The 16,375-nt window shown below is 39.7% G+C and overlaps 1 long non-coding RNA gene across 1 annotated transcript; it reads right to left on the reverse strand.

Moving 5' to 3' along the window:
* Positions 1-9,256: 9,256 nt before the first annotated feature.
* On the reverse strand, positions 9,257-16,375 carry LOC147755428 (uncharacterized). The gene is made up of 3 exons (XR_015328806.1): positions 16,361-16,375; positions 15,297-16,166; positions 9,257-14,936 (listed from the first exon to the last, which is right to left on the reverse strand). It is a non-coding gene; the product is annotated as an uncharacterized LOC147755428 (long non-coding RNA).

The following is a 16,375-nucleotide window of genomic DNA, read 5'->3' on the forward strand; positions in this document are numbered from 1 at the left end:
GAACCTTTATTCGTCATGTACTGAGAAGCAGATCTTTTCACCAAAATTTCCACACTGGCTTAACCTTTACGGTGACCCTCTACTTCGTCTCGTCGTGCATCAGGTAGGTGATCATATATAGTCACGTCAAGGTTTAGACAGTAAAACTACGATCGGAAGGAGTATCGAGTTCGAGTCAGTAAAGAACATTGTCTTGTTTAAATCTTCTTAAAAACCTATATTATAATCTAACGCTCTACACGCAGACTCTGTAGCTATTACGTATTAAATTCAATTGATTTAATGCAAAGGCTAGCAAGACGAAGTCCATAATTTCAAATCACTTCTCAATGGTAACTGCAGCTGCAACAGTGAGGTAGATGCCTAGTTGCTATCAAAGTCTCTTGGGGCCTGCTTGCCTGTTTCCTTAGCCTTTGCGAAGCTATTGCTATTAATGTTTCTGCTAATGTTGTCTTTTTTTTTTCGCCTTAGCAAAGCCGATGGCGGCATCAATAATGACCAGGTCGATGACATTGTCAACGCCTTTAATTTCCCGTAGTAATGACTAAATATATGAACTCGGTTTGTTTGGATTAAGGTGGTGCTGTGGTAAACAATGGCCTCTCGGTTGAATGTTTGTCTTTTTTCACGGGCTAATATGATTAGTTAAGGTGACAGTGAATAGTTAAGGTACAAGAGTGACTTTTTGGCAAATATCTTGTCGACTTTGAACATAGAGTAATGGCATTTGGTGCGTTGGAGGATTAGGATCGCGCTGCTTTAGCTTGCGACTTCTGGCCATCGAAGCGATTTGTTACTAGCTACTTGGTCATCATCACTCAGTTTTTTTTGAAAGGTAGATTATATTTACAAGAGCTCTGCTCGGTATCTACATTAGCTTCTCGCCATCTTTACGACCTCGGAAAAAGGCGATCTCAAGCGCCAAAAGCTCAAAGTCGATATCGTTTACTTGAGTTAATTGACCATTTGCGAAGATTATTTAGAAATTGTAACAATCGAATGTGGGTTATTGTACAAATCGGCGTGGTCCTGGCCACTGGGCCGCTATATCTAATAGTACTCGAAAGGCTAAGCTTTTCAAAGCGTGTCTTTGGGAAAGACTTCATTTCTAGTATGGCATATTTGGTCTTGAATTAAGGCACATGGTATCTCATTATTCATCGGCCGGCACGATCGCCAACAACGAATAAGACCAGCTCGTTTTCGCTAGACTGTAACCACACTATTGGAAACGTCTAGAAATCGAATTGCTTTAGTCATGTACAAGACGCTTATCTTTTCTTACCTGATACCCTGGGCATTATTGTTTAATATAGTTACATTAGAGAGTTACGAGAGTATAAAAAGGCTCCCTAGGACAAAAGTCAATTCACTTTTTGGCTGGCGAGTATAGTCCAGGGCAAGATAAGTACAACAACGGCAAATATCATGTAGGTAATGTAAGTTTCGAAGCTTTTCATCTCGAGCTGATACCTAAGTTTTATAGGCTCAGAACTCTAAATAAAATCGTAGCCCTACAGCGCAGTGATGGTCTTATCGCCACATCAGTCAAGTTCCAAACTTGAATTTTCAAATTATGAATTTGTTTAGCATCAGGACTACTAACTTACCTGAGCATTCTTGGCATTGCCTTCATGAAGTTGCACTTAAGGACGTTTTGAGTGATCTGCAACTTGTTAGACCATTTAATTGAGTATCTTGTTTACTAAAAACCTTATTACTCCATCTATGGTAGCCCCTTTCTAATAATAATAATGACAATTTATTTTAGTTTTCTAATAATTTCCTTGAAAGAGAACGAAGTTGACTTATAGACTTTAGATGTGCCCTCCGAATATAGGAGCAGACCGTAATAATAATCGAACGTATTTTATTTCATGTTCGAACGATAAACAGAGCTTCTTGAGTTTTTTCTATTATGATGTAGGTCTTTTTGACAGCAGGTCGACATAGGTCCTAAGCCTATCTAAAAATGAGTCCATATTCTTCGACGCCATGCAAAGATCATTAGCGCACACGAACGCACGTGCCTGTTATCACTGCAGCAGCATGTTCACAGACCAAACGTCTAGCAATAAACCCACTGAATCGCCAGGTACAGATCTCTGGTGATCTATCTGGGGCTATCATGTCTTCTAATCTGATTTTCTTTTTGCAGCCTAAAACTAAAACGTCAAAATGCTTCGATTAGTCTCTTCCTACTTGTTAGCTGGGTTAGACGCTTTTACCGAAGTACGATACCAATCGTTTTCCTTGTCGATTAAATCTATAATAATAAATGATGTAGCAGATCCTGAATAGACCAACATTCTCCATCAGTTAAGGCAAGTAGTGCGCGACTCCATAACGCCTATCAGTACTTAGCTTGAGCGTACGGTTTTCTAGATCTATTTTCCGGCAGTACGCAAGTTATAAGCGAGTTGTGGTCTCTTTTATGTTTGCTGGTAGGGAAAGATAACCACTGCTCATGTAAAATGTCTGCTTAATGTTAATTTAATATGGTTCTTTGCTAAGCGGTCTGATGTTGCCGTCTCTTCCGTTGACATCTTCTTCAAGCGACATGCGAATTTTTTACAAATTTAGAAATTAGTTAAATCAACTCGTTGTTTTATAATTATTGTATCATGTAATTGCGTTGTGTGATTCGTTAGCAGGATTCGTTCAAAATAATCTGTCTCTTTCTTTCGGTTCTTCGATGTCTGTTACTTGAAGTGAGATGAGCGTTGAATCCCGTTTGAAGTCTGTATCTAGCGCTGCTAGCTGGTATGCTTGCTTTTGCCCTTTGTTGAGGCCCTGGGGCACCAGCTGAGACTGCGAAGTACTCGCGACATACTCTGCGATATTCGAAATAAACACAGCTTCTGCTCCCGCCTGTTGATTCATGAAAGCGCAAGCAACAAACGAGAAATTTTCACGATGAGCAAGTTTCCCAAATGATCCAGTAACCTTTTCTGTAAGTAGTTCCTTGGCGCAGTGGCCCTCATTTCAAGTGTTCTGGTTTTTTTTTTTTTCGAGCCTTTTCACATCCCGCCTGAGAAATATGACTGCTATAGTGTGATGGGCTTTTTGCTGTATGCCCTATAAGGCCACTTAGGACCTGTAATACGAGACAGATCAAAACACGACTTGATATCGCCGTTTGGCAGAAGCGGCGTAACCATTGCAGACTGGTGGAAGGCTTGGTTAGGTGTTTGACGCCGTATTGGTGGCAACGTAGATTGCTTTATAAACCCACTCCGGGGATTTTGTTGACACTTTGGTGCTGCCTTCTTTAATCGAGGTAGTGGTTAGGTAGGATATGAATAAAGAACAGAGAAAGGCGCTCGTTTGTTACTCGTTGTTTTGACCCGACGCCTTTTATAAGTCTCAGAGCTTTCATATGCATCTACAACTCAAAGATATAACGCTTTTATCTTTCTTACTTTATGCGGCTTAAGCATTCGATAGGATCCAGAACAGATTTACATGAAGGACCAATGCAAGATGTTTGACGCCTTCAGAGAACTGCTGGTGGCCTAGCCCATTGTGTAATTTCAGGGAGATATTTAATATGCTGGTGAATACGACCATTGTAAGTTGATTTCTAGCCATCCACAAGGGCGATCTACCTTAAGTGCTCTCCGAACTTAATGCGCCAATCACGCTTTTATCTAGAGAACGATTATTCAGTCAAATAATGATGCTATTACTAATAAATGTATTTCACAACGTATCAAGTCCCTTGGCTATCAATAACGATACATTTCCTTTGTGTTATATCTGCGCAGCTTTTGACAGTCATCGCTAATGTGGGGCCATCGTTGTTTGGGCTTAGATGACTGTTGCGGGTACGTGTATATAATCGAGTCATATGGATATGTGATCAAGCTACCAGAGCAATGGATTTGTCTTTTCGTGGTAAGCAAGGTAACAAACAGTTAAACTCTGGATATTACACGGCAATGACAATACGTTTCGGTGGACTATATATGAAACATACAGTACAGAACGTATCATCACTCCCGTTAAACCTCATTCAAATGATCGTTGACAATTAAACTTGTTTCTATATTCTATAATTATATGAAGCTGTAATGATTTATAGCTATCCGAATTTGTATGGAAGAAAATGTGGCCATCTAGGAAGACTGATACGATATGTTGTTCCAATATATCTAACTTCGGGATGAGATTGGCTGTTGATGTTTAACATGTTGGAAGCGGATTGACGTGACTTGCTGCCTACACGGTTATATTTTGTAACGCGAACCCTTAGGCGTATTTGGTAAATCAATGCACATGTGACAGCCCAAAGGTGTACACATTTGAGTACCAGATATGAAATCCTTATTTTGTGACAATACAAAGTCCGTGCACTTTTCCAGTAGTCGCACTCCACTTCCAAACAAAATAGAATACTATATGTACACTCCTCTTCATAATAATGCCTTGTTAATTCTATCTTATTGGGAAGGACGATAGCGTTGGGTCCCCTTTGAGACATACAATTGAAAGCATAGACTTTAATCATTCATACATGTAGGAGTAATTACACTACAAACAACAACCGAAATCACCTATCATTCACGTCATTCGGAATAGGTTCACACGTTACGAGGCCCTTTTAGAACAAGGTATTCGTTCGAATCTGCCTGTATCGTGCACGAACTTACTTACCGTCATCGATAGATCACAAGCGGCCTACGTAGGTTGCGTAAAGGCAAAAAAAAACGCATGCAAATTATGAGAGCATGAGTTATTATGAGTCGAAATTTACCGCTCTTTTTTTCGCAGTCATTGTGTAATAGCACAGACCGAAACGCTGGGGTGGTCAGTTATTAGCCTGCCCACTTTGATACCCCTCTTTCCAAATCTTATTTTAGGTGAACGGGTATTTAGCGGAAAATTGCCTTCCAGTACAACGTAGAACGAGCTAGTTAACTGTAGTCAGCCGAAAGTCTAATACGTCGTTTTACCTAGCTGCTACCCCATAAACATAGTAATTTTACGACGCTACATTCTGCTCCGTGTACAGTATAACGTGAACACGCCGTCTAGCAACTAGCAAGCCTAGTGCAATATTAGGTAGAGGCACGGTCGTAGGTTTTTCGTGTCCTTTATTCCAAATTGATTCGCTATCATCCCTGGTCAAGAAAGGCGCGGCTGCTAGCGTCAATATCGTACTCAGCTCGCGCAGGACAACTACGTAGCTAGTTGTATTCTATTCTAGTTTGCTGGCCATTTTCTGGTAGCGTATTGGAAGGCAATGTTGAATGTACATCATATTGTTCAGTAGTTGGTGTCGCACCGGCAAGGTCGGGGCACCTTTTTAGAATTAGCTAGGTGTATCTTCATATTTTAACGAGTTCTACTCGTAGCGTCGTTTTGTGTCGTCTAATGATACGTAATTTAATAACAATTTCTAACTAATGTAACGCCAGTTTTCTAGGCAGCGGTGTTCCATGTTGAAAGTTCCGTTTTTCGTCTTAAGAGTTATTTTCCCTTATTTCTCCTATAGCGTTCGGTAGGAATTTTGCTTTGCTGATTCAAGTAAAAACGTTGTAAGAAATGAGAGCATTAGATACATATATAGCCAAAGCGATGCAACCGGATTCAATCAGTGTATTTGCGAAAAAACGATGGGTCTAATCTACTGTAGAACTAGTTGAACAGATCACTGCAACAACGATAAGCACTGATTTGTTAATCTCTGAACGTTCTTCCTTCGTTAGTAACGTGCAACTTATAGCTGAAGCGCCACTAGATAGATAGCTCAAAGTGTCAAGATCATGATCGCAATAGTTCAACCTTTACCCCATCGGTATCTGTTTCATACTTAATATAGTTAGAAGTTCATTTGATAGATTCACGCTTAGACGTAAAACACGTGACATTTTTAGCGCAGTACTCAATTCTATATGACTCGAGTCATCTCTTCAAAAAACTTACTTTTGAAACGGCTCAATCGTTATCGGGTTAGTACCGATATTTTTATGGACGATCGATTATCCAAGAACCAATTGTTTCGCAAAAAATTGATAATGTTATGTTTCGCTTATTGTGACCAGTTGCGTGTGCCGGACTAGTACTAGGCTGACTGGGGTATTATTACAAAGTATATTTTGTGACAGATCGATGGTGCGTGCTTCGTCGCCAACCAGGAAAGGACCAACCAGGAGGTTTTCACACCAGGAAAATCGCCTTTTCATGAAATAGGCTTATAGAAGTCAGTTCTTTTAATCGTACGTTGATCGTTTAATCCTAAACATTAATTCGGATAAAGTTAATGGCACGTGTTCCTAGGATGTCGTGATGAAAATCGTAAAACTTAAAGTTCTTCGTGATCTAAGATCTCCCCTTATTCCGTTTGCCAAGCCAAAAGTTCTACTCAACGCTGCTTAGTAAAAGTTCTTCATTTCGTCTAAAGTTAGATTAAAAGCAAAGCTGAATAAGCAGCCTAGAGTTTCCGTAAACGATAACTGATTTCAGCAATATACTCGTCTTAGATATATTAGTAGTTGAAAAATCGAGCGTTAATTTTAACCACGTTTATGAGATTTGGAACTTAAATTAACCCATGAAGCGTGCTTACGGTATATGTTTAGCAAACACCGTTTATATAAGGCGTACGTCCAGAAGGTCACTATATTCTCAAGCTTTAATCAGTTTCTTTCGTGGTAGACAGTTGAAGGTGTTTCAAAATGTAAAGATTAGCCTAGATCTGTTGTATCTTGTAAAAGTTCGTGTTAAATAGGTAAACTGCAATAAACTTCAAGCGTGACCATTTGCCCTAAGGTGCGTTAGTAGTGCGCTACGAAGGACCTTACGGCATGGTCAATATTTCCAGCTTCTATGAATGATTTTCTGTCGCGTTGCTGACATGAGAAAGATTACTTCGAAAATGCTTCCAAGTACGAGCAAACGAAAAATGTATAGAAGTGAATGGCGGCATCTAGCGGTATTTTATTAGAACACGTCCCTAGGTAAAGTGCTCGTTGTGTCATTATTTATTAGAGAAGGAGAATCAATTGATTCTATTGGTGGACACAAACGAGTACGGCAGTTCTGCTTATTTGAGCAGCCGTCTAAGGTGCCATAGAACATAGAGCTAATTACGCAAGCAGTTAAATAGCTCGCGGTGGACGTTCCCTGAGTACGCCTTTCTTTTTTTTTATATAACCCTCGGCAACTATTCTCGTAAATTAAGGTTTTTGGTGCGTGGTGCCACCATGAGTGCGCTGGAGATGTAAACACATGTGAGCTTTGTCGTCGCTCTATTCATGTATTTACTTACGGCCCTATTCAAAGGAAGGCACATCTAAGTTTTCAAGTCAATCGCTTCTTTCGGGAGGCCCCTTGACAGCAGACAATTTCACCGATAGTATTTGAAGGCAGAAGTACTATAATAATATAACATTATGTTTGACACTATACGGACAGTGGTTCTACGCATATGGAAGAAGCGCATATCCCCACAGAGATTCTATTCTATATGGAAATTTCTTCTTTTTTTAAGATTTTTTTTTAAAACATTTTTGTAGGACACACTTTCTTGCTCGATAGCAACGTCAACTATGAATGCGTTATTGAACACCGACTTATTTATTTGCTAGGTTTGGCTGATAATTTTATGTCGAACATAGTAAGGAGAACTGAAATGAAAATTATCCAGTCTTCTGAAATTACCGGATCGACTATGCCTTTGTCAGCTTCATGTATAGGCTAACACGTCGAATACAGTAACCTCACTTCAAACCAGGTTTCACATAAGTACTGCATATACATGACCGGCCTTGGAACCCAAGCCGTGTTATGGGACAAAGCATATGGATTGGTAAAGAATACCGCGCTCTACTTAAAGCATTAGTCGAAACGTTATCTCACAGGCCCACAGACACCTGGACTAGCAGAAAGCTCGTCCGGGTGACGCGAAAGCTTCGAACGGGTGCTAGGAATAGATTTCTGACCAAGCAAAAAGTTGAGCACATAAAAAACACAAGAAAGAAATGGTGAAAAAATTAACGAATTCTGGGGATACGTCCGAAAAGCTATTTCTTGCAAGAATGATCACATAAAACGCTAAGTATTGAGCAAGTAAAATGCTTACGAAAAGCCTGCAAAAAAAAAGAAATACGAGCTGATAGTAACTGGAACTAACTGGCAAGATCTCAGCCGACCTGAAGGCATAGCTGAGGCTGGCGTTGTACTGTGCCAATGCAGAACTTAGAAATGCGCACAAGTCCGGGAATTCAGGTAGCAAATTGGAAAACAGAGCCGCATAGTGATGACGACGAACACGTGTCTTCCGCCCGTAAATCTCACCCGAATCAGAGTCGAGGCGTAGTCGAGCATGAAGATAAAGAACCGGTGCGATGCATACACAATCTATTGCGGAGGGGAACAGCCGACGGCATGTTAGAACGAAAACTCCATACGAGTCAGTTTACATACGAGAAACAAACAGGGAGTATAGATAGAATATGTACCTATGCAACCCCAATGAGGGTGTTCATTCAGCTCGCAAGGACAGTGCATCACTGAAAATGTTCGACCACTTAAGGCTGGCTAATCGATGATTTCGGTAACGCTAATCATCAAGACTATAAAAGGTATCAATTTCAAGTTTTTAGGCAGAAAGTTACGCAGCGAATATAAGACCACATCGTATCGTATCTGATATCCTGATGAAATAAGTCGAATGAGAAAACTTTACAATATAATATCCGACAGAGAAAATTGCAGTTACATAACATTTTTAATTCTCGATTGGTAAATGTCAGTACGCTAAATTTTCAATGAATAATGCGTTTGCCCCCGGCGAATATTAGGGATGTCAAGTATACATCTATGAAGGATTAAAACTGATGATATGGTAGCATGAAAAAGAAGCCAATCACTAGCAGAGACAATTAAGAAACATTATTTAAACTATTCAAAAGTGAGCAAAAGCCCTTATAAATCAATTGCACCAACTAGTAGGCCACTTATTATGCCAAAACTCGTATGCCTAAGTCAATGGGACCTACACTGAAGCAGTACAACTGAAACAGCCAATAACAACACGTATTTAACGCTATGACACAGTAGATTTTGATAAAGATAAATCGCCCCTAACGCTAACGAAGTGTGACTCACTACGGTCCTATAGATATGTAAGCGTAAATCGGCAGTATACGCGTCTTACTTGCTGAGTTCTGCTTACCTATTATTAATAATCTGCTTGAAATTCAAAAACTATTATGTGTAACTACGCGACGGTAAAATAATATGTGATATCTCTAATCGAGCTAACGGTAAATTTATTGAAAAAATATAATAAAACATACAGAAAGTACCATGCCACAATGGATTTTTTCGTAGCACATAAATAGCTTTATAGTCAAATAGACCGGTGCGTCTACGGACTATCTTGTAGTACTCGCATTGTCGCATTGTAAGATACGATTTCGCTGGTCGCAGATAATCCAGCGTGCAATAGCTTTGTCAAGCAGCTTTCACAATAACATTATCAAGATACAGAAGTGTTGAAAGGCCCTGTTCTGTTGAAGTTTTCGCCATGTCACACAGCTTACTACTAGTCAGAATAAGTTTACAGTCTTTAGATCTGTACTGTTTTTTGGCTCAGGTTTACAATCGTTAGGTCTGTCGGCTTGTGAGTCTCTTGGATATTACCTGAGACGCTGACTGTCGATTAAAATACAGACCCTTTAGGTGAGCCAGCCTCTACGACAAGTAATCAAACGGCGTGCTTTCTATTACCCTGCTAACGATCCATGGGTTTAAGCCCGTTGCAACTATTGCCTTGCGTCCCTAACTGCTTGACGCTGCCATCGAACTCTTTCCAGGGCGACGATATCTTTTCGCCTAATCTATTTGCTTGGCAGTGGAGATTGAGTCATGCTTCGGCTATGGCGATCGTACGGTCCAGCCAGATTTTTCGTTGATTAAAGTTCCGCAAACCGAAATACATTACACACGTTTCCACCTGGTTCAGAGTCAATTCACGGGAAACCCGTTTTTTCTGAGTTTCAGCATTTCGGTTATAGTTCTGTAAGACGTGGCATCGTAGCGTTGGCCATAGTTGCTACTAGGAAAATAAAACATTGCTTTGCACAACGATGGCTTGAAAGCGGAAATGCGCTCACATAATATATACCTGTCATGGGGATCGCCATTAAGTTAACAAGGTTGAAAACGATAGCTATATATAGGAATAGAGCTCTGATCGGGTTTTCTATCCAAACAAGCTTGACACCTAAAACTTCATCAGCTTAACACGCTGGTAGGAAATAGGTCAAGGAAAAAAATAAAGATATATTTGTAAATCTGGGGTTGGCTTGCAGAGAATAAAAGGATATTGACTACAAAAATGACCATTGAAAATATCAGAGCTAAAACTCTGTTGAGATTAGTAACGGCAAGGAAACAATTTATATCGAAAAGTGTAGCGCGAAGGATTAATGCCTTCTGACTAGAATTAACCATCTATAAAATATAGCTAAAACCTGATACTTTTTGATTGCGGTCGTAGAAAAAAAGCCAGTGTTAAAGAAGACTGTTCTTTTTTACTCACACACATGTACCCCCCGTAGCTTCAAACACTAATTTTTTTTATTTTAAAATATATGAACTTCATGTTATACATCGACTGCTGTTCTACTCTGTGCTAGTACTTCACTTCGACTGCGGCTTACGTGAAATCAAATATTTCCAAGGAAATCATTTACGGATCGAAATAAGATCTATTTGGTCAAAGACACCTTAATCACTCCATACGCCAATAGGTACTTCAATATGCTGACTGTTCTTTTCCCATATGTTAATGTTTACTATATTTTATATATTTCAAATAACAATTATTTCTTAGATAATACTAGACGTGTTTACAAATTCTACTTGTACCTTGCTTTAGTTCAAAACAGTCTTCTCATAGCGACAGCTTTGCCTACTTAGGCCCCCCTGAAGAGGGTTTAGGATGATAAACAAAACGAGTGGAGCACCGATTGTCTTACTAGCTAGTGTTTACGTTTTCAGCTTCCTACCTTTGTCAATTTGCCGAGTGCAATGACGGTTTTGTGTAAGGCCTGAGTCGGTGTGTCAGTATAATCGGGGGGTATATTATCTATAAAATCCTTCGTTGGGAAAAGACTTAATCGTGAATCCATAGCCCGACATCATGTTTGTCTATGGACTTGCGTTGTGAGAATGGCGTAACTCGATCACTGGCACAGAAGCGAAGCCATATACTTCGCTGATCTTCTGCTTGATAGATTTGGTTTAATGTTTTCTATGGTATTATATTTAACATATTTGAAGGCACTAGCAAACCGCTATGTATAATTTGTTCCCATAGAAAGAATAGAAGTGCGAAATACCGTTGTGACGTGCATATGACGGATGTAAGTTTACTTTAAGTGAAAAAGGTTGTTTCGTCACAAACTTCTCCTGATTCAGACACAAGTAAATCGGTCTGCTGCAGACCAAGTAAGTATTTGCACAATCATGGCCAGCAGTGTAAATAGGATTTCAATTTCTTCTTTACATGTATGTAATGCTTGTTGCCAACGCATGCAGCTGCACCATGTGTCTACTAATCTATAATATTTCATAATGTATTTATGGTGTTTTTTTTTTCTTGCTTTTAAAATTTCCGCGAAACGCTGCTTGCCGTTCTCTACAAAGTCACGGTCGTCAGACGCGGTCATAGACAAAAAATGAAAGATTGTTTGCCGTGGTCCATACAATTACTATCCTTGCGCAGGTAATAAATGCAACAAACGGCCGAGGCACATTTAGATATTACGGGGAGTGTGACAAGCTTGAAATGAATGGCTGATAATAATTGTCACTACAGGGTTCCCATATTTGAGCCTACCTTTAAATATTGTCATTCCGAGTCTCTGTTTTTTATAACTGTATTTAGGTAAACTTCTATCGGTCTACCGTGCATCTTAAATGAAGAAAGAACTCTTGCGGAAAATATTTGTTCTTAAAATATTATATCGTTTTCGATACGTCCGGAAGGGCTTTCCAAAAAGCTAACCTCAATAGGCAAAAACTTTGACCACCATCACGTGTTTTCTTGATGACACCTGACAAAATGATTAGGTTTAAATCGATGTTTAGTACTAATGGTGTCAGCAACGAGATATGCTTTGACCATACACCGTTTGCTGAAAAGAATTGTAACCGAATTTTGGGTTTTTTGTTGGGATACGCAGATATGCCATACTTTATACGCGAAACGAACTTGATACACAGTTTTCTCCTCGTTTGGTATAAACAACATTTCTCGGCCTCAGGTTAGAAAACTATCTCTGAGTTTCATTCTTCATACTAATCCGGTTTGTAGGCGAATGAGTTGTCTGAGATCGGTCAGGTTGGCTAAATCTATGAGTTGGAATATAACTGAATTTTGTCTATTTGTATGATATATGGGTTGGTCCCTAATGTTACTCAGTTAATATTAGGGACCAACCCTAATAGATGGTAATTTTGCGTCTATGAGTGAACTGTTCCTGTCGATGTTGTCTTCGTTCGTCGAAGAACCTTTCGCACAGCGGAAAATAGCCATCGGAAGAAAAGTAAGTTAGTTTTCTAAGTGAGCTCAACCCACTGTTGTCAGCAGCATCTAAAGTAAGCTAAGAAGCGAAATTATTTTTTGGCAAACCGAGCCAACGGTCAATCTCACACATATGCATTGAGCTCAAAAAAAGCAATTATTTCCAGTCCTGCATGTATTTTACCTCTGCTGTGTAAGTGTGTGTCTAATCTATTTTGCAGGTCAGAAAGCGGGCAATGCCATGGAATTGCATTATTTCGCCTGGTTCATTCCTATTGCCAACTACAAGTATCACCGTCGTCCGAAGTTTGAGAACTTTATCCGCCGTCATGACGTTCTCTTTTTGCAAAGCAATAAAAAGGACAGAGATGCAAATGATCAATTCTAAGTTTGCCTGGCATGGCGCCGTCTTGTCTCGCTGAAGTGTTACCGAAGGATCCGGCTGATAGCCGTTTTACATCCACCTATCCTATAACGAGATTGAACGACTCAAGCAGGTTTCAAAACGAGCAAAATTAAAAGCAGGATGGGGTACGGTATCTCGAACATATAAACGTTTGATCTATTTTCCCACTGACTCAAAAATGAAACCCTATGAGAAAGTGATCAATCGTTCACAGAAAACGTCAATGAAGTATATGCTTACTTAGAAGCTTTACAAGGGCGTCATGTACGAGTAAATTTCCTCTATAAATCGAAGTGAATCTACTGGTTTTTAGCCCTATCTATCCTTGAAAAATGAAGTCACTTTCCGACTATATAAAGTCTTACTATGTCAAATGTTGCATAGATGATACAAAGCGTAACGTCGAGGACCCAGCTGAACTGAAAACTCTTCTATTGATCTAATTTTACTTACATTTGCCATCGGCCATAGATCAACGCACTCGGATACCCTGCGTTCATTGTGCATTTGTTATTTAATTCTAGCTGTGCGATGAGAGAACACAATTTTGTAAATGATATGGAAACAGTAAGGCCTCGTTGGTTGCGGATGTTGGTTAGAAATTGCCATGCCAATAGAATGAATCGTTCTGATCAAAACATGTATTCTGCTAATTGCTGCGGATTTTATATGAGTTCTGAAAGCTTTCTCTCAAGTTTAACACAGGCGTGTCTGCGATAATGAATATATAGGAACATCCTAATCAGGTATAATTCACCATCAGACAGGGCTATTGACATTCGTTTCTAATCATTGGCCAGTATTACATACAACTCATGCTCAAGCTTCAGTGACTGTATGAGTTGATTCAAGAAGTGTATGAGAACTATAGTTCGAATTTAGTAAGTTAGCGTGTAAGTCTTTCTACTATATTTAGCCATACGAATATGTGCGCGGCATCTTAGCTGCCCAGTGAAAAGCAACAATGTGCTCTAGCGTATTATAGGGACCCCCTAAATATGTGTAATAGCCCTAAATTGTGCCATAGCCGACATATATGCTATTATTTAGGGCAAAAAATAGTATTAAGGGCCTGCCGCGTAACGTCAATTTCTATTGTACTACTATGGCGTAACTTAGCTGCTATTGGTTGACATACTGATAACTCTATAATAACCCAGGCGCAAACCTCCATCAGGATTTGCTATCGCGTATGTTAATGACGGACGTAAGCTTTGGGACTTCACACATCTTTGTTGCACGTGCCGGTAATAGCCGTTCGTACAGTTCCTAGAATCCCGAGCTATATTATGTAGTTTACATCTAAGAATATTTATGAAAGAGTTTTGCAAAGTAAAAATATATTCACCGACGTAGGTCCATACGGAGCAGGACATTCGTGACGACTTCAGTAGAAGCGAACGCTAAAAATAGAGGAAACTGTGTGTTGCGCACGGATGTTTTTAGTGCTAACGGATCTATTCCTACCCAGTGGCAGTAAGCAGAAAAATTGCCCTTCAAGGTTGCTCCTAGATAGCCTAAACGAAGCGGTATATTTAAAACTTCCGGATTTTTACTTCTTTGTATCAACTCAAGTGGAAAAGGTTTTTACCTTAAAGGGATATCTATTGCATCATTGAATTTGAAAGCCCCTTCAACCAAATTTACAGACAGCAGTATGCAAGCATACGTAGTAGCATATTAAAACTAAGGTTTTAGTTTTAATTTTAATATCTTAAAAACTTTAGTAACCTTATCTCGTTGATATATATATATATATATATATATATATATATATATATGTATATATATATATATGCATCAACGTATTGTATAAAAATTGAGAAAGTAGGCAGTATGACAGTTCGCGTAAGTCTGCTCACACACGAACGTTATAAAGTTCACAGAGGCTCAGACATATGTAGACGTCTGGTTTATGCTACAAGTTGAACAGCGATAGTTTAATTCGGGCTTATAGCAGTTTTTTTAACGCGCTTCCCTCGGACAATACTGCAATACAAAATACACTTATTTAGAATATTATTTATTTATACATATCTATGTGGATTTATGTTACACTGGGACATCCGCACTTATTGATTCAGTGCATCTAAATGTACACAATGTTTTCGAGTTTATAGAGGAACATTATTGAGACACCCGCTATCTAGTAAATCGCTTAATAATTAACGTCATTATAACAACAAAAGCACTGGAAACGTTTTTCATTAGTTAACCAGCTAACTTCCTCGACCTAACCTCCCGGCTGTTCATCCTATTCTTTTGTCATTCGTCACTGTGAGCTCCTCTTAGCTTATTTACAGGATACCTGTAAAAACTAAGGAAATGATAGTTGGATTGCCCACCTACCTGCTTGCTTGCTTGCCTGACCACCTAGTAACGATTCTCATCGCTAGCTAGAAAGCCGACTGTTTCGCTGACGAGACGCATCAGGCTCGAAGCCTCGAACTAGGTTTCCTTCGCTACGCAAATATTTACATAACGTTGTAGCCAACAGCAAACGGTGGCAAGTTCTGTTTGAAACTGTCATGGTGGGGCGGTTAACCGCGTCAATCGGCCAAACGATAATCATTGTTCTGCATAGGCTCGTATAACCGAATCCAAAATAAGAAAGTCAACAGTTGTTTTCCTTTTGCTCGACGCTATTGTGGTTGCCCTTGACTGGAATCGATCTTTCGTCGTATCTTTTCGTTCTGACGTCATTGCTATGTACTGCTATCCACCATTGCCTCGCACCTATTTTCCTTGTTCTGCAGGTCACCTACATGAAAACATCAGAAGGCGTGTAACGCTGGTTAACACGCTTGTCTATTAGACTGGCTAACTCTGTAGTTAGTAACAAGACGACACCCAGCGTGGTTTGGATTTCTTTGTTAGTCGAATATATACCGCCAGGGTGGTAGGACGGCCCTTACCTTTTTTTTTTCTCTGTTCCTCGTTTCCTTGTTGCTATTCAAGTATTCCCCACAGCACTCCCGCTTTTCATTCTCTTTTAGCGAAGTTTGTCCTTTCTCCCGAGAGGTGTTGTGCGTAATCACCCTTGGCTGGCCTAGCCAATCCTCCTGCAATGCTGCCTCCGGTCACTCAACTTGCTCAGCAAGCTGGCAACCCCTCCAACAAAAGCCAACTATTGCCAGTTGCTGGTTGATACATTTCCAAAGAGCTGGAGGAAGCAAACGTTGCTCCATAGACGACGACGACCGTCAACTAATCTCAGCCCTTTCAGAAGCAAAGACAAGTATGCTTGAACGTGAAATGAATAGAGCAGAACTTGAGAAGTAATCTTAAAAAGTGATTCACAATGCACCGATAAAGCCAACCAGACACCTAACAGGGTTAACAAAAACCTAAACTTATGTAAACGTCGGACGTTATTGCTGATTTATCGCGCTAAACCAGTTGCAACATCGTACCTCCATCGAGCTTAG

The sequence above is a fragment of the Varroa destructor genome, unplaced genomic scaffold (genome assembly GCF_002443255.2).
Source record: "Varroa destructor unplaced genomic scaffold, Vdes_3.0 BEIS01000005.1, whole genome shotgun sequence".
NCBI lineage: Eukaryota > Metazoa > Arthropoda > Arachnida > Mesostigmata > Varroidae > Varroa > Varroa destructor.